This window comes from Hemicordylus capensis, chromosome 2, assembly GCF_027244095.1.
Source record: "Hemicordylus capensis ecotype Gifberg chromosome 2, rHemCap1.1.pri, whole genome shotgun sequence".
In the NCBI taxonomy this organism is placed as follows: Eukaryota; Metazoa; Chordata; class Lepidosauria; order Squamata; family Cordylidae; genus Hemicordylus; species Hemicordylus capensis.
In genome coordinates this window covers 156,852,601-156,875,790 of record NC_069658.1, presented here as the reverse complement: position 1 = coordinate 156,875,790, position 23,190 = coordinate 156,852,601, and the positions used below count along the sequence as shown (strand labels likewise).

The 23,190-nt window shown below is 53.0% G+C and overlaps 1 long non-coding RNA gene across 3 annotated transcripts; it reads right to left on the bottom strand.

Annotated features, from left to right (window-relative positions):
* Window positions 1-618: 618 nt before the first annotated feature.
* Window positions 619-21,631, bottom strand: LOC128345381 (uncharacterized). 3 transcript variants are annotated; one of them, XR_008316412.1, is made up of 4 exons: window positions 21,387-21,631; window positions 19,624-19,783; window positions 8,405-10,389; window positions 619-1,546 (listed from the first exon to the last, which is right to left on the bottom strand). It is a non-coding gene; the product is annotated as an uncharacterized LOC128345381 (long non-coding RNA). The 3 variants fall into 3 exon arrangements; XR_008316410.1 differs by lacking the exon at window positions 21,387-21,631 and having other exon boundaries at window positions 19,624-19,944; XR_008316411.1 differs by lacking the exon at window positions 21,387-21,631 and having other exon boundaries at window positions 10,265-10,389; window positions 19,624-19,927.
* Between the last annotated feature and the right edge of the window lie 1,559 nt (window positions 21,632-23,190).

Sequence of the window (23,190 nt, the reverse complement as noted above, 5' to 3'; positions counted from 1 at the left end):
GGTTGTCTTTGGTAGAATTGGGAAGGGGTTGACCATTGCCATCTCCCGGCAGTATGAGATGATGCCTTTCAGCATCTTCCTATATCGCTGCTGCCCGATATCGGTGTTTCCCATAGACTGGGAAATAGCGGGGATTTGAACCAGCAGCCTCTTGCTCCCTAGGCAAGTTTCTTCCCCACTGTGCCTCTAATAGCCCATACCTATCCACAAAATAAAATTAATGAGGTGCTCCTTAAGATTTTTCTCTGTTTGCACCCCTGAGTTGAACACTTGTTCCCAACATGCTATTTTTTAAAAAAAAACTATTATGAGGGAGAGCATTTAAAAACCCTACCTTCCACTTGCAGCCTGAAGTGATACAGTCTATGCAGAGCTTTGCCACTTGATTGTGTGAGTATGAACCAGACTCCCATTTGTGGAGTTGGAGGAGCAGAAGACCTGGCTAGAGCAGAAGGAGCAACTCATGCTTCTCCTGAATTTCGGATTCTGCCTCTTTGTAAAGCTTGCCTTTGTGGATCTATAGCTCACACTCAATGCTACTTGAGACTGTCTTGCAAGCGTTCTGCCATGAAGTCCCTTTGCACCCACACCCAGAAATAAACGACAGCACACAGGAAATGGGTTGAAACTAGGGCCATCACTTTATTGACTCATTTTAGCAGAGAACTAGAGTGTAGCTGGGGGAAATCGCACCTGCCACCAATGGGGTGGGGCACTACATCCCCTCCTCGGACCTGCCATGGTGACCAAGGGGCTACACTATTTAGCGGCACCACTCCTAACATCCGCCAGATCAGAAATCCCTTCCAGTGCAACAGTGCAGAGTAGGCAAAAAACCAGCCACCTCCAGGCCAATCCGGGTGGATGGGGAAAATTCCTACTCGGCCCCAAATGGCGACCGGCTAATCCCACACTGTCACCTGAGGGGGGTGAGTGGATGCCAAGGTGTCCCTGCAGAAGGCCAAGAGAGGGCGGGGATCGCTTTCACTAGCACACCCTCTGCCCCCCTGCTTGGCCTTACAGAATGGTTCACTGTGGGGTCCAGCCTTGTTTCTTGCACCCTGCCAGGACTGGACGTGACATTTGCACCCTGCACTGGATGCAGAGCCAGGGGAAGGGGTGGGGTGGGGACCCAGACTCGGAATCAAGAGATGGGACAGAGGGAACGGGTGCAAACCTGGGCTGCAAGTTCAGTAACTAGTTTGAAGGGAGCTCTGTAAACTAAGGTGTGGATTCCACTCCTGGGGTGAAGTCGTTTCCCGGGAAACTATGCCCCCTCTTTGCAAAAGCCTCATGACCTTGAGTGTACACGAGGCTTTTGCAAACCTAGTCAAAAAGGGAATGGGCATCTGTTGTGGGGTTGCTCTCCTCAGCCTCTTCCTGCCTTCTCTAGGGCCCACCATTCCGCTCAGCCACCGGAGAGATTTGTCATTGTGTCAATGCATATTTACCCGGCCGAGGCAACCCTCAGCACTCGCGTTGATAACAGTGCATCAGAAGCAGGATGGGATCCTTTGTTAGATGTTGAAAGGGAAGCTCTTCTTTGCTGGTATAGCCGAGAGAGAAGAAAAAGGAAACAAATGTGAGCTACTTAAGTGGTGTTTTCTTCACGACCCTCTGTTTCAACTGCCTGGTTTTCATGTTGATTTATTTATCCGCCCCCCCAACAAGCCATTGCTCAAAACGTGATGGTTCTCTTCATAAGAAGATCTGGATTTACATCAGGGGACTGTATTTGTTATTGCAGGTGTGGCCAGCCTGAGGTTCTCTAGCTGTTGTTGAACTCCCATCAACTCATGCCACAATACAAGGGGGCTGGGGGTGATTGGAGGACAGCTTCTATCATCCCCAGCCAAGCTTTATGGCAGGGGGTGATGGGAGCTGTAGTCCTGAACAAGAGAAGCTGGGGATGATGGGAGTTGTAATCCAACAAGAGCTGGGGAGCGTCGGGCAATCTCTAGCCTCTCGGCTTCCTCTGTGCCATTTCTCTTGCTTTTGGATGTCTGCTCTGTAGAGAATCAGTTTGCTGCCCTGCCCCCTCTTAACACCACAACTCCACCCGGCCAGAGCCTAAATGCTGTGAATAGATAGACCCACCCGCTGCCCCACAAAACCACACATTTATTTTATTTAGCATATTTAGCATGAGGGCTCAAGTGGCAGCTACAGCAAACAAGCAGCAGAAACATGAAACATGTGGAAAGAGACTACTACGGAAACATCTGTCAAGCTGGTCCAAGAGAAATCAAAGGGCAGCAGAGGGATCCAATAGGCTGTACAAAAATTTAAAGATACCATTTAAGAGAGAGGCAATTTAAAGTACAAAAATTTCACATACAAAACTTCTGGGGGACATTGCCCAAATAAAGTTGAAGGGCCCCAAATATAGTTCCAGGGGAAACAAGAAAAGGGAACGAAGGACAGACACAAGAATTGAAATAAAATAAGACAAAATGAGAATGGAAATAATACTTGGTACAACCTTGGTTCATGAGTTAGCGAAGTCCTGTCCCACTCCTGGGAAAACAACTGGAAAAGCCTCGTGGGGTCCGGCAGGAGGAGGGAACGCCAAGCCTCGTGGGGTCCGGCAGGAGGAGGGAACGCCAAGCCTCGTGGGGTCCGGCAGGAGGAGGGAACGCCAAGCCTCGTGGGGTCCGGCAGGAGGAGGGAACGCCAAGCCTCGTGGGGTCCGGCAGGAGGAGGGAACGCCAAGCCTCGTGGGGTCCGGCAGGAGGAGGGAACGCCAAGCCTCGTGGGGTCCGGCAGGAGGAGGGAACGCCAAGCCTCGTGGGGTCCGGCAGGAGGAGGGAACGCCAAGCCTCGTGGGGTCCGGCAGGAGGAGGGAACGCCAAGCCTCGTGGGGTCCGGCAGGAGGAGGGAACGCCAAGCCTCGTGGGGTCCGGCAGGAGGAGGGAACGCCAAGCCTCGTGGGGTCCGGCAGGAGGAGGGAACGCCAAGCCTCGTGGGGTCCGGCAGGAGGAGGGAACGCCAAGCCTCGTGGGGTCCGGCAGGAGGAGGGAACGCCAAGCCTCGTGGGGTCCGGCAGGAGGAGGGAACGCCAAGCCTCGTGGGGTCCGGCAGGAGGAGGGAACGCCAAGCCTCGTGGGGTCCGGCAGGAGGAGGGAACGCCAAGCCTCGTGGGGTCCGGCAGGAGGAGGGAACGCCAAGCCTCGTGGGGTCCGGCAGGAGGAGGGAACGCCAAGCCTCGTGGGGTCCGGCAGGAGGAGGGAACGCCAAGCCTCGTGGGGTCCGGCAGGAGGAGGGAACGCCAAGCCTCGTGGGGTCCGGCAGGAGGAGGGAACGCCAAGCCTCGTGGGGTCCGGCAGGAGGAGGGAACGCCAAGCCTCGTGGGGTCCGGCAGGAGGAGGGAACGCCAAGCCTCGTGGGGTCCGGCAGGAGGAGGGAACGCCAAGCCTCGTGGGGTCCGGCAGGAGGAGGGAACGCCAAGCCTCGTGGGGTCCGGCAGGAGGAGGGAACGCCAAGCCTCGTGGGGTCCGGCAGGAGGAGGGAACGCCAAGCCTCGTGGGGTCCGGCAGGAGGAGGGAACGCCAAGCCTCGTGGGGTCCGGCAGGAGGAGGGAACGCCAAGCCTCGTGGGGTCCGGCAGGAGGAGGGAACGCCAAGCCTCGTGGGGTCCGGCAGGAGGAGGGAACGCCAAGCCTCGTGGGGTCCGGCAGGAGGAGGGAACGCCAAGCCTCGTGGGGTCCGGCAGGAGGAGGGAACGCCAAGCCTCGTGGGGTCCGGCAGGAGGAGGGAACGCCAAGCCTCGTGGGGTCCGGCAGGAGGAGGGAACGCCAAGCCTCGTGGGGTCCGGCAGGAGGAGGGAACGCCAAGCCTCGTGGGGTCCGGCAGGAGGAGGGAACGCCAAGCCTCGTGGGGTCCGGCAGGAGGAGGGAACGCCAAGCCTCGTGGGGTCCGGCAGGAGGAGGGAACGCCAAGCCTCGTGGGGTCCGGCAGGAGGAGGGAACGCCAAGCCTCGTGGGGTCCGGCAGGAGGAGGGAACGCCAAGCCTCGTGGGGTCCGGCAGGAGGAGGGAACGCCAAGCCTCGTGGGGTCCGGCAGGAGGAGGGAACGCCAAGCCTCGTGGGGTCCGGCAGGAGGAGGGAACGCCAAGCCTCGTGGGGTCCGGCAGGAGGAGGGAACGCCAAGCCTCGTGGGGTCCGGCAGGAGGAGGGAACGCCAAGCCTCGTGGGGTCCGGCAGGAGGAGGGAACGCCAAGCCTCGTGGGGTCCGGCAGGAGGAGGGAACGCCAAGCCTCGTGGGGTCCGGCAGGAGGAGGGAACGCCAAGCCTCGTGGGGTCCGGCAGGAGGAGGGAACGCCAAGCCTCGTGGGGTCCGGCAGGAGGAGGGAACGCCAAGCCTCGTGGGGTCCGGCAGGAGGAGGGAACGCCAAGCCTCGTGGGGTCCGGCAGGAGGAGGGAACGCCAAGCCTCGTGGGGTCCGGCAGGAGGAGGGAACGCCAAGCCTCGTGGGGTCCGGCAGGAGGAGGGAACGCCAAGCCTCGTGGGGTCCGGCAGGAGGAGGGAACGCCAAGCCTCGTGGGGTCCGGCAGGAGGAGGGAACGCCAAGCCTCGTGGGGTCCGGCAGGAGGAGGGAACGCCAAGCCTCGTGGGGTCCGGCAGGAGGAGGGAACGCCAAGCCTCGTGGGGTCCGGCAGGAGGAGGGAACGCCAAGCCTCGTGGGGTCCGGCAGGAGGAGGGAACGCCAAGCCTCGTGGGGTCCGGCAGGAGGAGGGAACGCCAAGCCTCGTGGGGTCCGGCAGGAGGAGGGAACGCCAAGCCTCGTGGGGTCCGGCAGGAGGAGGGAACGCCAAGCCTCGTGGGGTCCGGCAGGAGGAGGGAACGCCAAGCCTCGTGGGGTCCGGCAGGAGGAGGGAACGCCAAGCCTCGTGGGGTCCGGCAGGAGGAGGGAACGCCAAGCCTCGTGGGGTCCGGCAGGAGGAGGGAACGCCAAGCCTCGTGGGGTCCGGCAGGAGGAGGGAACGCCAAGCCTCGTGGGGTCCGGCAGGAGGAGGGAACGCCAAGCCTCGTGGGGTCCGGCAGGAGGAGGGAACGCCAAGCCTCGTGGGGTCCGGCAGGAGGAGGGAACGCCAAGCCTCGTGGGGTCCGGCAGGAGGAGGGAACGCCAAGCCTCGTGGGGTCCGGCAGGAGGAGGGAACGCCAAGCCTCGTGGGGTCCGGCAGGAGGAGGGAACGCCAAGCCTCGTGGGGTCCGGCAGGAGGAGGGAACGCCAAGCCTCGTGGGGTCCGGCAGGAGGAGGGAACGCCAAGCCTCGTGGGGTCCGGCAGGAGGAGGGAACGCCAAGCCTCGTGGGGTCCGGCAGGAGGAGGGAACGCCAAGCCTCGTGGGGTCCGGCAGGAGGAGGGAACGCCAAGCCTCGTGGGGTCCGGCAGGAGGAGGGAACGCCAAGCCTCGTGGGGTCCGGCAGGAGGAGGGAACGCCAAGCCTCGTGGGGTCCGGCAGGAGGAGGGAACGCCAAGCCTCGTGGGGTCCGGCAGGAGGAGGGAACGCCAAGCCTCGTGGGGTCCGGCAGGAGGAGGGAACGCCAAGCCTCGTGGGGTCCGGCAGGAGGAGGGAACGCCAAGCCTCGTGGGGTCCGGCAGGAGGAGGGAACGCCAAGCCTCGTGGGGTCCGGCAGGAGGAGGGAACGCCAAGCCTCGTGGGGTCCGGCAGGAGGAGGGAACGCCAAGCCTCGTGGGGTCCGGCAGGAGGAGGGAACGCCAAGCCTCGTGGGGTCCGGCAGGAGGAGGGAACGCCAAGCCTCGTGGGGTCCGGCAGGAGGAGGGAACGCCAAGCCTCGTGGGGTCCGGCAGGAGGAGGGAACGCCAAGCCTCGTGGGGTCCGGCAGGAGGAGGGAACGCCAAGCCTCGTGGGGTCCGGCAGGAGGAGGGAACGCCAAGCCTCGTGGGGTCCGGCAGGAGGAGGGAACGCCAAGCCTCGTGGGGTCCGGCAGGAGGAGGGAACGCCAAGCCTCGTGGGGTCCGGCAGGAGGAGGGAACGCCAAGCCTCGTGGGGTCCGGCAGGAGGAGGGAACGCCAAGCCTCGTGGGGTCCGGCAGGAGGAGGGAACGCCAAGCCTCGTGGGGTCCGGCAGGAGGAGGGAACGCCAAGCCTCGTGGGGTCCGGCAGGAGGAGGGAACGCCAAGCCTCGTGGGGTCCGGCAGGAGGAGGGAACGCCAAGCCTCGTGGGGTCCGGCAGGAGGAGGGAACGCCAAGCCTCGTGGGGTCCGGCAGGAGGAGGGAACGCCAAGCCTCGTGGGGTCCGGCAGGAGGAGGGAACGCCAAGCCTCGTGGGGTCCGGCAGGAGGAGGGAACGCCAAGCCTCGTGGGGTCCGGCAGGAGGAGGGAACGCCAAGCCTCGTGGGGTCCGGCAGGAGGAGGGAACGCCAAGCCTCGTGGGGTCCGGCAGGAGGAGGGAACGCCAAGCCTCGTGGGGTCCGGCAGGAGGAGGGAACGCCAAGCCTCGTGGGGTCCGGCAGGAGGAGGGAACGCCAAGCCTCGTGGGGTCCGGCAGGAGGAGGGAACGCCAAGCCTCGTGGGGTCCGGCAGGAGGAGGGAACGCCAAGCCTCGTGGGGTCCGGCAGGAGGAGGGAACGCCAAGCCTCGTGGGGTCCGGCAGGAGGAGGGAACGCCAAGCCTCGTGGGGTCCGGCAGGAGGAGGGAACGCCAAGCCTCGTGGGGTCCGGCAGGAGGAGGGAACGCCAAGCCTCGTGGGGTCCGGCAGGAGGAGGGAACGCCAAGCCTCGTGGGGTCCGGCAGGAGGAGGGAACGCCAAGCCTCGTGGGGTCCGGCAGGAGGAGGGAACGCCAAGCCTCGTGGGGTCCGGCAGGAGGAGGGAACGCCAAGCCTCGTGGGGTCCGGCAGGAGGAGGGAACGCCAAGCCTCGTGGGGTCCGGCAGGAGGAGGGAACGCCAAGCCTCGTGGGGTCCGGCAGGAGGAGGGAACGCCAAGCCTCGTGGGGTCCGGCAGGAGGAGGGAACGCCAAGCCTCGTGGGGTCCGGCAGGAGGAGGGAACGCCAAGCCTCGTGGGGTCCGGCAGGAGGAGGGAACGCCAAGCCTCGTGGGGTCCGGCAGGAGGAGGGAACGCCAAGCCTCGTGGGGTCCGGCAGGAGGAGGGAACGCCAAGCCTCGTGGGGTCCGGCAGGAGGAGGGAACGCCAAGCCTCGTGGGGTCCGGCAGGAGGAGGGAACGCCAAGCCTCGTGGGGTCCGGCAGGAGGAGGGAACGCCAAGCCTCGTGGGGTCCGGCAGGAGGAGGGAACGCCAAGCCTCGTGGGGTCCGGCAGGAGGAGGGAACGCCAAGCCTCGTGGGGTCCGGCAGGAGGAGGGAACGCCAAGCCTCGTGGGGTCCGGCAGGAGGAGGGAACGCCAAGCCTCGTGGGGTCCGGCAGGAGGAGGGAACGCCAAGCCTCGTGGGGTCCGGCAGGAGGAGGGAACGCCAAGCCTCGTGGGGTCCGGCAGGAGGAGGGAACGCCAAGCCTCGTGGGGTCCGGCAGGAGGAGGGAACGCCAAGCCTCGTGGGGTCCGGCAGGAGGAGGGAACGCCAAGCCTCGTGGGGTCCGGCAGGAGGAGGGAACGCCAAGCCTCGTGGGGTCCGGCAGGAGGAGGGAACGCCAAGCCTCGTGGGGTCCGGCAGGAGGAGGGAACGCCAAGCCTCGTGGGGTCCGGCAGGAGGAGGGAACGCCAAGCCTCGTGGGGTCCGGCAGGAGGAGGGAACGCCAAGCCTCGTGGGGTCCGGCAGGAGGAGGGAACGCCAAGCCTCGTGGGGTCCGGCAGGAGGAGGGAACGCCAAGCCTCGTGGGGTCCGGCAGGAGGAGGGAACGCCAAGCCTCGTGGGGTCCGGCAGGAGGAGGGAACGCCAAGCCTCGTGGGGTCCGGCAGGAGGAGGGAACGCCAAGCCTCGTGGGGTCCGGCAGGAGGAGGGAACGCCAAGCCTCGTGGGGTCCGGCAGGAGGAGGGAACGCCAAGCCTCGTGGGGTCCGGCAGGAGGAGGGAACGCCAAGCCTCGTGGGGTCCGGCAGGAGGAGGGAACGCCAAGCCTCGTGGGGTCCGGCAGGAGGAGGGAACGCCAAGCCTCGTGGGGTCCGGCAGGAGGAGGGAACGCCAAGCCTCGTGGGGTCCGGCAGGAGGAGGGAACGCCAAGCCTCGTGGGGTCCGGCAGGAGGAGGGAACGCCAAGCCTCGTGGGGTCCGGCAGGAGGAGGGAACGCCAAGCCTCGTGGGGTCCGGCAGGAGGAGGGAACGCCAAGCCTCGTGGGGTCCGGCAGGAGGAGGGAACGCCAAGCCTCGTGGGGTCCGGCAGGAGGAGGGAACGCCAAGCCTCGTGGGGTCCGGCAGGAGGAGGGAACAAACGGGCGAATGGCCCTCCAGGAATGGGTGGCAGTTTAATATATGTTAAACATTTACTTACCTAAAACAGCAGGATTCTGAATTTATGTCATGAACCTGAATTTTAACATCAAGTCATTTGGGAGGCAGGAGGAAAGAACCAACGGGCAGCCGGCCCTCCAGGAATGGGTGGCAGTTTAATATATGTTAAACATTTACTTACCTAAAACAGCAGGATTCTGAATTTACGTCGTGACCCTGAGTTTTAACATCAAATCATTTGGGGTAATAGCATCTTAAATTCAGATCAATGTGTTACTTTAATGGCCTTCCCTTATTCGCCCTTAGTTTCAACCTTCCTATTTTCATGTTGATTTCTTTATCCAGCCCCCTTATACAAGCTGTTGCCCAAACCCTGATGCTTTCTTTCACGATGCTTTTCACCATGGATTTGCATCAGGGGACTATATTTGTTATCACTGTGTTGGATTACAACTCCCACCATACTAAAACTTCTACCATCCCCAGCCACCTGTTTTGATGGGGGTGATCATCTGTAGTCTCAACACAGCAGCTGGGGATGATGCTAATTCTAGTCCAACAGCAGCTGCTGAGCTACAGGTGGGTCATCCCTAGCTTCTTGGCTAATTGCTGTGAATAGCTATCCCTCCCCACCCCTCTAGTGCTTCAAGTGGCAGCTATTGCAAGGATTCAGAAGCAAGATGAAAGTGTAATGTCTGTGCAAGCAGATCTCTATGGAAATCTCTCTTGAGCACGTCTTGGGAGAAACCAAGAGGTAGTAGAGGGATCCGATGGGCTGTACACAACCCTGCGTTGTTTTAACCAAGAGTCTTTTCAATATGAAATATATAAATATTTTTAAAATAAAGCATAAGCATCAACTTTAAAATATTTGTAACTTCTAATATAACTTCTGTGTAATCTAACTTCTGACTTTTCAGGGCTCTTACAAGGACCCTTCCATTCCAAACATGCATGATTCCCTTTTGATCAACAAGACATGCAATACTCCTGCAAGGTTTTGTAGCTGAGGATGATGGGAATTCTAGTCCCAAAACATCTGGGGACCCAATTTTAAGAACCCTTGGCTTCTGAAATTTATATCTGCCCTTACTGCCGGGACCTCCAAATATGCAATTCTTCTATCCTCACAATAGTCCTGTAAAGTAGGTCAGGCTGAAGAGAATGACTGGAAATAGAAGTTGGACTACAACTCCCATCATACCTGACTGTTAAGAACCTAACAGCCCTGCTGGATCAGACCCAAGGCCTATCTAATCCAGCATGCTGTTTCCCCATAGGGGCTCACTGGATGCCTCTGGGAAGCCAACAGACAAGAGATTCTCAAACTTGGTCCCAGATGTTGTTGGGCTGCAACTCCCATCAAGGGAAGGGATTCAATCAGAAAAATAAATCCATGCATCATTGGTCCCTCTTTACCAATTATTGACATTAAAAAAGTGTTCACAAGTATATGTGCGAGTGTACCTCTATACTATCTATATCTGTACTTGGGATGGTTGTGTGTGCCTCTGCAGACATCTCTCCCGTGGGAAATTATTCTCAAGGCTTAGCTTAAATCTGCTTCCTCATAACTGCAGTCAACTTGGGGGGCAAATAGAATCAGTCTGGGTGTCGGGGGGGGCGGGACTTGCAGATCCCTTGCAGACTCAATGTGACGATCACAGAAGAATCTTTGCATTTTAGAGTGGGAAGGCTCCTTGGAGATCATCGTTATCTGGCTTCTGTCTGAAAACCATCAGCAAAGAGGAGCCCAGGACTCCATGAGGTGACCTTGGCAACCCTTCTCCCATTTGGGAAAGCATTCCTACTGCCTAGCCTAAACCTGCATTCTCGTATTGGCAGCGTTCAGTGCTGCACTCAGTAGCAACAGAGAGGAAGTACGCTCCTTTTTCAACACCTTTGATATCTGTGGACTGCTGTCTTTTCCTATGTAGCTCTCTGACAGTCTGGCCTCTGGAGGTGGTAGGAGTCAGACTTACCTCTCCATCTTCTGGGAAGACAAATTCAAGAGGTTCTTCAACACTGTGAAATAGAGAAAGATTTTTTATGCTTTGCTAATCTCTTAGGAGCTACTCAATGGCACAGCAGGGAAATGACATGACTGCCAGAGGTTGCCGGTTCAAATCCCTGGTGGTATGTTTCCCAGACTATGGGGAACACCTATATGGGGCAGCAGCAGGAAGGTGCTGAAAGGCATCATCTCGTACTGCATGGGAGATGGTAATGGTAAACCACTCCTGGTCACTAGGAGTCGATACCGACTCGACGGCACAGTCTACCTTTACCTTTGATCTCTTAGGATTTGCTACAATCTCCATATACACAGAGGAGTGCTAGACAAGGCAGGGGAGTTTTATGAAAGCAAGTAGTTTTAAGAAAATAAAGTTTAGCAATTAGCTACTAAACTTGACTCAATTAGCAGCTACCCCAGCTAACTGAGCAAAGAGACACCTTTTTAAGTGCTGATGCTCTGATATTTATATACCGATGGCATTTGTAAGGTAAAGTGTGCCGTCAAGTCAGTTTTGACTCCTGGCGCCCACAGAGCCCTGTGGTTTTCTTTGGGTTTACCACTGCAGGGGGCAAGCAACAGGTCCCATCTAACCCCAGCACAGCATCCCTCCAGTGGCTGTTGCTGGCTTCTGTCTTAGGGTTCTTTTTCGATTGTGAGCCCTTTGGGACAGGGATCCATCTTTATTTTTATTTCTCTGTGTAAATCGCTTGGGGAACTTCTGTTGAAAAGCAGTATATGAATATCCATGGTCATTTGGTGAGGCTTGATGTTTAGCAAATTTGAGACGGCTTTTGTATGTTTTCTTTATCTGAAAAATAGATTGGTGGGAGTGTTCTGAGCCCGATCTATACTGTCTGTAAATACTCTTCAATTGTTTACTTAGTGTCCTACAGCATGAGTCAAACCAATGATTAGTTGCTCTCTTACAATGAGCATATGAAGACTGTAACTTGCTCAGACATGCGAACTTTTGTATAAGAGCATCTTCTCATACTCTGGATATCAATCAGGCTGCACTCTAACGAGCAGTGGAAAAACCTGAATTGCGTGTGAACTGCTCCCCAATAACTTGTAGGGACTTCAGGATAAATCTGGCCAACATGTGAATGCAGCACCTCCATTCCAGAGGAGGTGTGTGTTAAAGGGCTTTAAAAGCCTCATGTGAAAAACCTCCTGGAATCAAACTTGACTGAATTTGTTCAAGAATTCTGAGAAAACAAACATAGGCTCACCCTGCATGGTTGAAAGTCTCCTTTGCTAATCTGCAGCGAGGAGGCCATTTTAATAATTAGTGTTTCTGGTGTGTTCTAGGCATTAAAAGTAGCACAAATATATAGTACTCAATGTCTATCACTATATACTGTGAAGTGTGCGTGTGTGTATTCAGTGAAATGTATTTCCAGGCAGCATACTTATTTTGAAATATCAGACTTAATCCTTGGGGGCCTGGGATGTGTGGAGGCCCTGGACTTTGAGGGGCTGGGGGCCCATTTTAAAATCTCATCTCTGGGCCCATTCCAACCTTGCTATGCCCCTGGTGGTCACTACACAAAACTTTCTGCACAACACCTGCACAGAAGAAACTTCCATGTAGAAAATGTGTCTCTTGTAAATTGACCCTGAATTTTCCATCCATGACTGGGATATCTGAGAGTTAGAGTCAATAATAAAAGAACAGCACACTGCTTGTGACAGGAAGGGGCAAATGACAATGATTTCTTAGTCTGGCAGGGGCTGGTTTTGGCCCTGCCAGAACTTGGCTGTCTGCTCCTGTTGCAAATGCAAATTCCTCTGTCTCGTGTGGCAAACTAATGTATCCTCCTCCCTCCTGGTGCCAAAGTAAGCACTAGTGTGGTGAATGCACATATACCCCATCATGAGCCAACAGTCATCACAAGACAAAGGCTGGCAGGAATCATTCACTGGTTTATAGACACCCCACCACCACCACCACCAACACCTTCTTCTTCCCCTATTTTGCTAGTGGCTATTTGGGCAGGTGATCCTCTAGGACAAAGTCACGGTTTTGTTTTTTGTTTTTTTAAAGCATGAGATGAGACCGAAAATGAAACTTGGAATCCTCACATAACTCCTGACTGCTGTTCTAAGTCTTTTACAGAGATGGCTCATGTTTTCAGGTTTTGATCAACAACCATGTCTAGATGGTACAGTGTTCTACTCTAGATGGTACAGTGTTCCTTTTAACAGGCATTTCCAGATATTGTTGACTACAAGTCCCATCATCCCTGTTTGGACAGGAGTGCAATTTCAGTGCTTGCCCTAGGCACTATTTCCCCTAGATATGCCCCTAGTTCTAGGCCCCTGATTGTCTTGGTTGCCCTCTTCTGCACCTTTTCCAGTTCGACAATGTCCTTCTTAAAAGACGGTGACCAGAACTGTGCGCAGTACTCCAAATCTCGCCACACCATAGATTTGTATAAGGGCATTATAATACTAACATTTTTATTTTCCGTCCCCTTCCTTATGGTCCCTAGCACAGAATTGGCCTTTTTTCACAGCTGTCGCACACTGAGGACACTTTCAATGAGCTGTCCACCATGACCTCAAGCTCTCTCTCCTGGTCAGCCACTGACAGCTCAGACCCCATCAGTGTATATGTCAAGTTGGGGTTTTTAAAATACGAATATGCATCACTTTACATTTGCTTACATTGAACCACATTTGACATTTTGTCGCCCACTCACCCAGTTTGGAGAGATCCTTTTGGAGCTCTTCACAATCTGTTTTGCATTTCACTACACTAAATAGTTGAGTGTCATCTGAAAATTTGGCCACTTAGCTGCTTACCCCAATTTCTAAATCATTTATGAACAAGTTGAATAACACTGGTCCCAGTACAGATCTCTGGGGGACCCCACTTCACACTTCCCTCCATTGTGAAAACTGCCCATTTATTCCTGCCTTCTGTTACCAGACCACATATGAACCTGTTCTCATTCAGCAAGGCCTATTCTTCTATTTGTTTAACAATTTTGTCCTTAAGTATGCTTTCCATCAATTTACCTGGCACAGAAGTTAAGCTAAGCAGCCTGTAGTTTCAGAGCCTGATTGTAGGGAGAAATTATGTATTTTTGCTAGGACCAAAGACTCTCTTTAGACCTTGAATCTCAAGACAGGATAAATACTCAATGGGTGGGGTGTATTTGAACATAGAAGGACTGTATTTCAGGATCTCTATGGAACTCCTAATGCCCTCTCCTCCCTCCAATAAAGCAAGCCACAAAGGGAGGGGCTGATTTGGATGACGTTTGTAGTGTGCAGGAGGGGTATAATGCTTCCCCTCAAATCCATAGCCCTAATGCTAATTGCTACCAGAATTTGTTAGCTGTTGAAGGGGAAATGCCCATAAGCTTTCCTTTCCGTGATGAATACTGAGATCTAAGCTGGTAATTGGCACAAGAGCAGAAGACTGGATCCCCATCCCTCTGCACCCTGGCCCCTATCCATAGCCACACATCCTGCAGCTACAGAGAGGTGGGCTGGTCATGTGGTAGCAAGCATGACTTGTCCCCTTAGCTAAGCAGGGTCCACCCTAGTTGCATATGAATGGGAGACTTGATGTGTGAGCACTGCAAGATATTCCCCTCAGGGGATGAAGCTGCTCTGGGAAGAGCAGAAGGTTTCAAGTTCCCTCCCTGGCTTCTCCAAGATAGGGCTGAGAGAGAGTCCTGCCTGCAACCTTGGAGAAGCCACTGCCAGTCTGTGTAGACCATAGTGAGAGAGATGGATCTATGGTCTGACTCAGTATATGGCAGCTTCTTCTGTTCCTACATTAAAAAAAGAAAAGAAAATGATGCTGGGAGTTCTAGTCACTATTGCACTGTTTTGCTAAAATGGAAATAAAAGTGGGGAAATAATGAAGACACTGGCTAAATAAGAGACAATCGAGCACTAATCATCCACCATGATGACTAGACGAGCAACAAAATTGGCTGAACTACCAGAAGTCCACAGCAACAACTACAATGTCAAATATTTCTATATCACTTTTCAACAAGAGCAACAAGGGTTTTAAAGGAACCCTTGCTAACTTGGCAAGGAGGCACCTTTTACCGTGGTGATTCTCTTTATTTAGCAGGGGGAGAGTAACAGGCCCTATTCACCCCCCGCACAGTACTTCCAGTGACTGTTGCTGGTGTGTGTCTTATGTTTCTTTTTAGAATGTGAGCCCTTTGGGGACAGGGAGCCATCTTATTTGTTGGTTATTTCTCTTTGTAAACCACCCTGAGCCATTTTTGGAAGGGCAGTATAGAAATTGAATTATTATTATTGTTATTATTATTATTATTATTATTACATAGAAAAAAGGAAAAAGATGGTTGCCTTTCCCCAAAAGGCTCAAATCTTTTAAAAAAAATCTTAACACAACAACAACATATGGCTTGTTCACAGAATAGTCTCAATCTAGGTTTAATGTGGGTTACCAGCATTAGTGTGATTGCATGAACCCATGTCAAGGTGGGAATCTCAGGTTAACACCTTGGTTCACACAATCACTTCAATGCTGGTAACCCACATTAAACCTAGCTTCAAATGACTGTGTAAACCAGGCCATAGTGGTTTACTACTATGGAGGGGTGTTATGCTGGAATTGGATAGGAAGAATTGCTCCACCCACTGCTCAATATGACCAAGTCACCTCTTGAAAAGGTGGTGCCTCTTTCCTCAGTTAGCAGGGGCAGCAACATACTAGGGATGTGCACAAACCAAGATGTGCAGAGGCCATGTGTGTGCTGCTTGTGCTGCTGCACCGCTGCGCCAGGGCGACTGGGGGGAGCGCCATCGCAGTAGGAAGCAGCATGGAGAGGTGGAGGAATAGGCAGACACCTGCTCTCTCCTCCCTTTTAAAGGGGCCAAAACGGTGCTGTGAATCTGTGCACAGATCTTGATTCATCCACATCCCTACAAGTAGGGATGGGCCCGGAACGGTCCGGACCTTGGCGTTCCGGTTCAGGTGGGGGGGTAGCTTTAAGAGCGGCGGGAGGGCTTACTTACCCCTCCCGACTCTTTCCCGCTCTGGCGCCGTAATGTTACGAGTAATTGGGGTGGCAGGATACCTCCCTGCCGCCCCTTCCCCGCTGTTGCTGTAAAACTCCCAGGAGTCCTTTGCGCGCGTGCACGTCACAGAGACGTGAAGCACGCGCACAATGTGCGCGTGTGCACCCAAAGGACTCCTGGGAGTTTTACAGCAACAGCGGGGAAGGGGCGGCAGGGAGGTATCCTGCCGCCCCAATTACTACTAAACTTACGGCGCCAGAGCGGGAAAGAGGCGGGAGGAGTAAGTAAGCCCTCCCGCCGCTCTTAAAGCTACCCCCACCCCAGTTCCAGACCGCAGTTTGGCGGTTCCGTGCACATCCCTACCTACAAGATACCTCCATTTTAAAAGATTAAACCTCAAAGGGAGGAGCAGGTGAGCAACCCCAACCCAAGAAGCTCCCTACACCTTGCCCTGGTGTGGACAGAACATAGTGGGATAAACCAGTGCAAGGACTGCTAGGTATAGGGCCCTAGTCTTGTCTCCCCGTGCCATTCCTTGCATAAGCTAACGCAAACTCGCATGAAAAAAACCTCCCAGCTAGAGATAGCCCTAATCAGAAAAGCCCTTGTTTCCAAGGAGAAAATCGGCCTCGCTTCTCCCTCAGAAAAGCTGTGCAGGCTGACAGGAGAACCCCCAAATAAGCTGTGGGAGATTCCTGCTTGGTTCCTAGTGTCCAGTCATGGCCTAGAGAAGTACCACATTTCTGACATGTAAATGAAGTTTCACTTCAGTCCCTTTACATTGTACCCTAACTACTGTGGATGTATGCAGATAAAGCATTGAGCTAAGGCATTCTTCTTATCCCCCCTCCCATCTCTCTGTTGCTATTGTTTTACAATGCAACTGTCAGGATTTCTAGGCAAGAACATATCTTTGGATGGGTCTAAGAGCAGTGTCCAGAGCATCCTTAGGGATGTAGCAATGTGCAGGAAGTAGTGCAGAGCCCACCATCTCCATGGGGATATCCTAATTTTCAACACAATCAAAGATGCATGGATTCTCCACATTCCATTGTGATCTGGGTAAGTGCCAGTTTCTGCATCATAGGTACTGTATTCACTAGCCCTGTACAGGTCTTATATAAGCATGGATGCTGTACCCAGCTACAGCATTCTCCAGTAGCACACCTCATCCTCACACTGACGTGTTCTTTAGCCCACACAATCTGTGACTATAGTATTGGAATGTTGTACTCATGGATAGTGTGGGGATGGAGTGTGGACGTGAGGGACAGAGCATATTCTAGAGCAGGGATTCTCAACGTTGGGTCTCCAGATGTTATTGGACTTCAACTCCCATAATCCCCAGGCCCAGTGGCCTTTGGCTGGGGATTATGGGAGTTGAAGTCCAATAACATCTGGGGACCCAATGTTGAGAATCTCTGCTCTAGAGGATGCTGTACTTGGTTTCAGTACATCTAGCACTGAAACCAGTACTAGTATTGAAACCAGTACATCTTGGTTTCAGCATCTACGGTTGATGTAACACCTGAACAGGACTACTGCACAGGGCTTATCTGAGCCAGGCCGTGCAATCCCTGTCTGGGACCAAAATGAGCAGGTGTGGGGAAGAGATGCTCTGGAGGCCCATGGGAGTTGCAGGGAGGGAAGGAGAATCGTGTGGAGTGTCTCTTGTTTCAATCTGCAAATCAACCCTATAGGGTAGGTAAGTCCCTCTGGCAGATGGGAAGCCTGAGGCCCTGGGGTTTTCCTGATAGAGGCAGCATCCAGTGGGGGCTGTCAGACTGCTAGTGCAGCCTCTTGGCCCTGTGCTACTCCAGTCTCCACGTTATGAAGAGGGCCTTGGTAAAAAGGAACGGGATGTTTTCTAGCCTCTCTTAATCTTAATACAGAGAGAGAGAGATTGACCTCTTTTCTTGGAACAATGGGTAAGTGTCTGCTGCCTATTCTTCTCTTTATGAAGATCTTTGTCTGAAGTTTAGAATTTGTGTGCACACTTCCTTCAGTTTGGGATTGGTCAAGATTAAGATTATGGAATATGGAGAAGGCAAAGAGGACAGTGCAATATAGACAGTGCCATATATTTCTATGGCAGGGTAAAGTGTGCCGTCAAGTCAATTTTGACTCCTGGCGCCCACAGAGCCCTGTGGTTTTCTTTGGGTTTACCATTGCAGGGGGCAAGCAACAGGCCCCATCCAACCCAGGCACAGCATCCCTCCAGTGGCTGTTGCTGGTGTCTGCCTTAGGTTTCTTTTTCGATTGTGAGCCCTTTGGGGACAGGGATCCATCTTTATTTTTATTTCTCTTTGTAAATCGCTTTGGGAACTGCTGTTGAAAAGCAATATATGAATATCCATCGTCGTATTTTTACATGATGATTATTATCCTCACAACCATCAGAGATGTAGTTTGGGCTGAGAGACAAGCACGTGGGCCCACAGTCACACACAGTGGCTTTCATGGCTGAGTGGGGGATTCAAACTCACGCCTCCCTGAGTCATACGCCAGTTGTCTTGTGGTAAACAGACACAACACAATCAGCACACCAAATGTGGGGTTTTACATTTCACAATTTTGTGTTTAATTCTGCTTTTCCAAGGTCAGTTTGCAGAAAAGAGGACATAAACGTGTGTCTTGATGGGCTGCTCCTGTTCCTCAATGCTAACATTCCTGCTATGATGATTCTGAACAGGCTGAGATTAATTTTAAAAATCAAAGTAACAAAAAAGGGAAATTCTTACTGAATCAGGAGTCAGTTTTACAGTGAATCTGTAAATTAAGTATGGGAGAGGAGGAGGTGTCACAGCAATAATGGGCTATAACTGCAGGGTAATTAACTGTATCTGCATTTCTAAGCAGATTAAAAGTTCAGCTCTCATTTGCCAATGAGGCTGCTGGGAGAATTATTTGGAGAATGTTTTCCAAATATTTTAATGCTCAGTAGGAATTACTCACAATTTCCTATTCCCACCCCCAGCCCCCGTGAGAATATACTGAGAAAACAGAATATTTAGGGCATATTCACCTCAAGCCTACCTTGGCACACAAATTGAGAGGCAGGCACAGGGAACCAAGGAGACACACAGGAATTCAAAAATGAAAACACAAAGCCAGGCAGTAAGTGATACTGAGTCCTTCTAGCCTGGTACATCAGTTAGGCAAGTCCTTCCTTTTCTGCTCCTGGGACACTGACTGGAGATGCTCCCCTCTGCCCCTGTCCTCCTGGGATTCTGGGGGGTGAGGGGGAAGAGCCCCCCTGCCCTTACTGACCAGCCCCCCCTGCTCACGGGGCCCATTCACTGCTACTGAGCATTGCGATCTGGCCCTTGTCTTCCACACAGCTGCAGGGACCAGGCCTTCCTGCATTCCCCTCCACACACTCGACTTCTGCAGCACTTTCCCCAAATCCAGTCCCAGGACCGCCTGCTAGCTGCCACCTCCTTCCAGTTTGCTGCATTTCAGTCAACTTTGTGCAAGATTTTTAAAATGTATTTGACTTAAATGGCAGAGAGACATTAAGAGAGGCTAAAAATCTATCAGGAAAACCCCAGGGCCTCAGGCTTCCCATCTGCCAGAGAAGACTTGCCTACCCTATAGGGCTGATTGGCAGATTGAAACAAGAGACACTCCACACGATTCTCCTTCCCTCCCTGCAACTCCCCACGGGCCTCAGGGGCATCTCTTCCCCACACCTGCTCATTTGGCTCCCAGACTGGGATTGCACGGCCTGGCGCAGATGAGCCCCACACCACCTACCCCAGTGACAGCTGGTTTAACTTTGGGGCCTACCTCCCCTGGGCCTCAGGGGCCATCTTGGAGCACTTGCTGGGGGAAAGAGCCCCAGATGCTCTCAGCATAGAGCAGAGCCATGGGGAGAAGGCAAGCCTCCTTTCCCCAATCTTTGGAGAGATTCCTTGGAAGAGACCAGGAACGCAGCATCACAGCCCAGCAGTGCTTGCCCCACAACCCAAACACAGCAGAGTTTTCCATGTTTCCCCCCACAGAATTCAGAGACACAAAGAGCACCTACTTTCTCTAAGACGGACCCAGCTTCTTCCCAAAGCCCTCTCTGTAACTAGGAGAGCTACTAGGACCGGCTGACCAGGAGTCTGGATGACTCATCTGGAAGTCCCTGCTTTGGATCTGGCCTCAGAAGACTTCAGGCAAACCCCGAATGCCTCAGTTATCCCATCTGTGACATGGAACCAACAAGACTCGCCTACCTTACAGGACTGTAGTATGGATCAGGAGACACAGCTATCAGGATCCTCCATTGCTTGCTTCGCCTTCATTCTTTTCCGATTCCCACTCCTTCTCCTGGGCACTTTTACTTTGGCACAGGCCCAGCTCAGGGAAGGCTGCTAGGCCAAGTGGAGACCAGGCCTAAAAAGAGGAGAGGAAGACAGTTTGGACAAGGACCAGAGAACTCCTGCAGAAAGGAACAACAGGGAAAGACCAAGGCCCCAGGAGATAAGCCAGCAGAGCCTGGATGCTGGACAGAGAGAGACTCAAACATTAGAAAACACAACTAAACATGTTATTGTAGCAAGGGCCATCTAGACTCAGCAGGGCTTAAATAGGGGCCTGCAGGTCTCCACCCTGTAGCTGGTCTCTCCAGCCCTTATTGGGTGCAGCTGGTTCAGGCTCTACTGTTCAAGAATCCAGACCTTTCATCTTGATTATGCCCTCATCACAGTCAGCTGTTTCCTTGCAGGATCCTGCATTCTCTTTGTGCAGCTTGACCTTCCTCCAGGTAGACAGAAGAAAAGACATAGGAACATAGAACATAGATAACTGCCATATACTGAGTCAGACCATTGGTCTATCTAGCTCAGTAATGTCTTCACAGACTGGCAGTGGCTTCTGCAAGGTTGCAGGCAGGAATCTCTCTCAGTCCTATCTTGGAGATGCCAGGGAGGGAACTTGAAACCTTCTGCTCTTTCCAGAGCGGCTCCATCCCCTGAGGGGAATATCTTGCAGTGCTCACACATCAAGTCTCCCATTCAGATGCAACCTGGGTGGACCCTGCTTAGCTAAGGGGACAAGTCATGCTTGCCTCCACAAGACCAGCTCTCCTCTTGTGCCCCAAAATCTTTCACGTCCTGCTTTGGTATCTCTATTTCTTTTGACATAAAGAAAAATCAGATCATCCAGATGTGTAAGCACTTAACCCACAGTTCCCGGGTCTGAATGACGTGCAGAGGTGTGTCTGAACAAGACCAGACTCCTCCCTCTCATGCAGGGAGGAGGGACCATGCGATCTCATCACTCTTTCCAGTCACACTCACGATCCACAATTATTACAAAGGTTGATATGTCATTTTTAACTAAAAGGAGTTAACGTTGCAAAAGGAATGAGAAGAGAGTTCCCTGTCCCAGAGGGGCTCACGGTCCAAGCAGCAGCTCCAGAGAGACGCCAGCAGTAGCCTCAGAAGGATGCTATGCTGAGTTGATTAGGGGGCAGTTGCTCCCTGCCCCCCCTACCCCGAAATATAAGCGAGACACCACTTTAAACAATGTTTTGCTCAGTTAGCAGGGAGGGAAGCCAAGCTGTGTGTCACAAGAAGGCCCGAAGATGTTTCCGTGTCCCAAAAGGAACTGCGACTTCGTCCAAAGGTCCCTCTTGGCCCAGGGAGCAGGGCCGTTTCCCAAACTGTGTGGCACAAGAGGAGGACCCCCCCCCCAAAGGTTCCCTGTTCCCAAGGGCCACATGATTGGAAAAAAGACACAAGGGAGGCCCTGGAAAGGGCGCTGTGCCGTGCTGAAGAGGGACAACTGCTCTCCCCCTGCTCAAAAGAAGAGTCTCTACTTTAAAAAGTGCCTCTCTTGGCCCAGTGGACCAAGGTCTAGCTAACAGCCGGATAAAGGAAATTCTACAGAAACCCCCTACGTCTCCTCCAAAGGGAACAGAGGGAAGCCAGGGTTTCCCTTGAAACTCCTCGCCACTTGATGAAACGGTTCACAGAACAGAAGAGAAGCCCCTTACCCTCCATAATGATCTTTATCCTGCACCTGGCACGATGCTGAAGGCGCCCAGGAGAGAAAGGCCTGCTGGTGTCCTTGAAGCCCTTAACTGCATCATCTGGAGATCAACCTTTCTGCTAATCCCGGCAGAGGAAAGCAGAGGCGAGAAGGAAGCAGCTCCTCTCCCAGCTCCTCTCTCTCACTCAGTGATGGGAACGGCTCCAGGGATGGCAGAAATCAACCCCTTTTGCTCCCACCAGAAACTTCTGAGCAGCTGACAGTTGAGAGAAGGCAGTTGGTAATATCACAGAGAGTGATGTCACAAAGAGCAAACAGGGTTCAACAAAAAATCAGCGAGGCACAGTTATAGACCGCTTCTCAAAAGAACTGACCACCCACAGGTTTAAAATAGAAATAAAAATATGTGTTATTGAATTCAAAAGAGAGGCTTGACTTGTATTTAAAGAAACACACATGACATTTCCACACGACACAGATCACGCAAGATGTTTCACGTGTCTGGCCACTAATACAGCATTACTGTCTATAGTCTGATTCAGACATTATGCGGTACGAGTGTACAGATGTCTGTACACCTGTTCACTTGTTTGTGTGAATGGCTGTGCCTGTGTTTATTTTAAAAGTGAACCTGGATATAGGCCAGGATATAGGCCAGAGAACAATTTGTTATGGGGCAGCTAACAAATAAAGTTTGTTTGTTTGTTGTTATTATTAGTAGTAGTGGTATTTCCTTCAAATCTGTTTCCTATTATGGTACAGATAGGAAGTGTGCTTCTGTACTGCACTCAGCATAACATGTGAATGACTGCCCTGTGTACAGATCTTTACCTGTGTACATTGTACACTCGTCGTATGAGTGTTGAACATCACATGTGAATGGGCCTTAAGTGTATGTGCTTAACTGACTAGATGCTTATTATTAGAGGAGACGGGGAAAGAAAGCAAGGGATGTTTGGGTTAAGTGGGGGGACATTAAAGTAAGAAGAGCTGGTGAGGACCACTCAGTGGGAAAGGAAGGTGCATAGGAAGGATCACGTCAATAGCTCAAGTCCTTTCCATGTCTCCTATGGATGAAGATGGGGGGACAAAGGAGATGGGAGTCTCCTTCCTTCAGGGTAAAGGAGCAAATATTCACCCAAAGAGCTTGTGGAACAACAAGGCGGAATTGGGTTGGATGTCAGTATCCACCCTAACTTACACCCTGAAGCATCCTTGGATAAGGACACCGACATTGCCACTGAGGGGCCCTCAGATGTGGAGAACCCCTACACAATTGGGAAATATTTAAGGAACTAGATGTAAAAGTGCCCAGAAAGAAGAGTGAGAAGAGGAAGAGAATGAAGGTGAGTAGAATACTGGGTCCCTGGGGAATTGTTGAGAGGCAATGGAGAATCCTGACCCTTGTGTCTTGTTGCAACTCATACAACAGCCCTGTAGGGTAGGTGAGTCTCGTTGGCCCTATCTCACAGATGGGATGACTCAGGCACTGGGGTATGTCTAAGCTCTCCTTATGCCTTTTGTGGAAGAGACAATATCTAAAGTAGGGACTTCCCAATGGGAAATGTGGACTCTTCGTGCCACAGTGACTCTCCCAGTGACAGGTGATGATAAGGTGTATCTTAAGTGCTATTTTTCTTTTTGAATTCTGCGAAGAAAACATGGAAAGCTTTGTTTGTTTTGATAGTGGGGCAAGCACTTCTAGGCTGTGATGCTGCATTCCTGATCTCCTTCAAGGAATCTCTCTAAGGAGGCCCATGATGGCTGGCCACACAGGAGCATTCATAGCATACCTGGAGCCCTGGAGT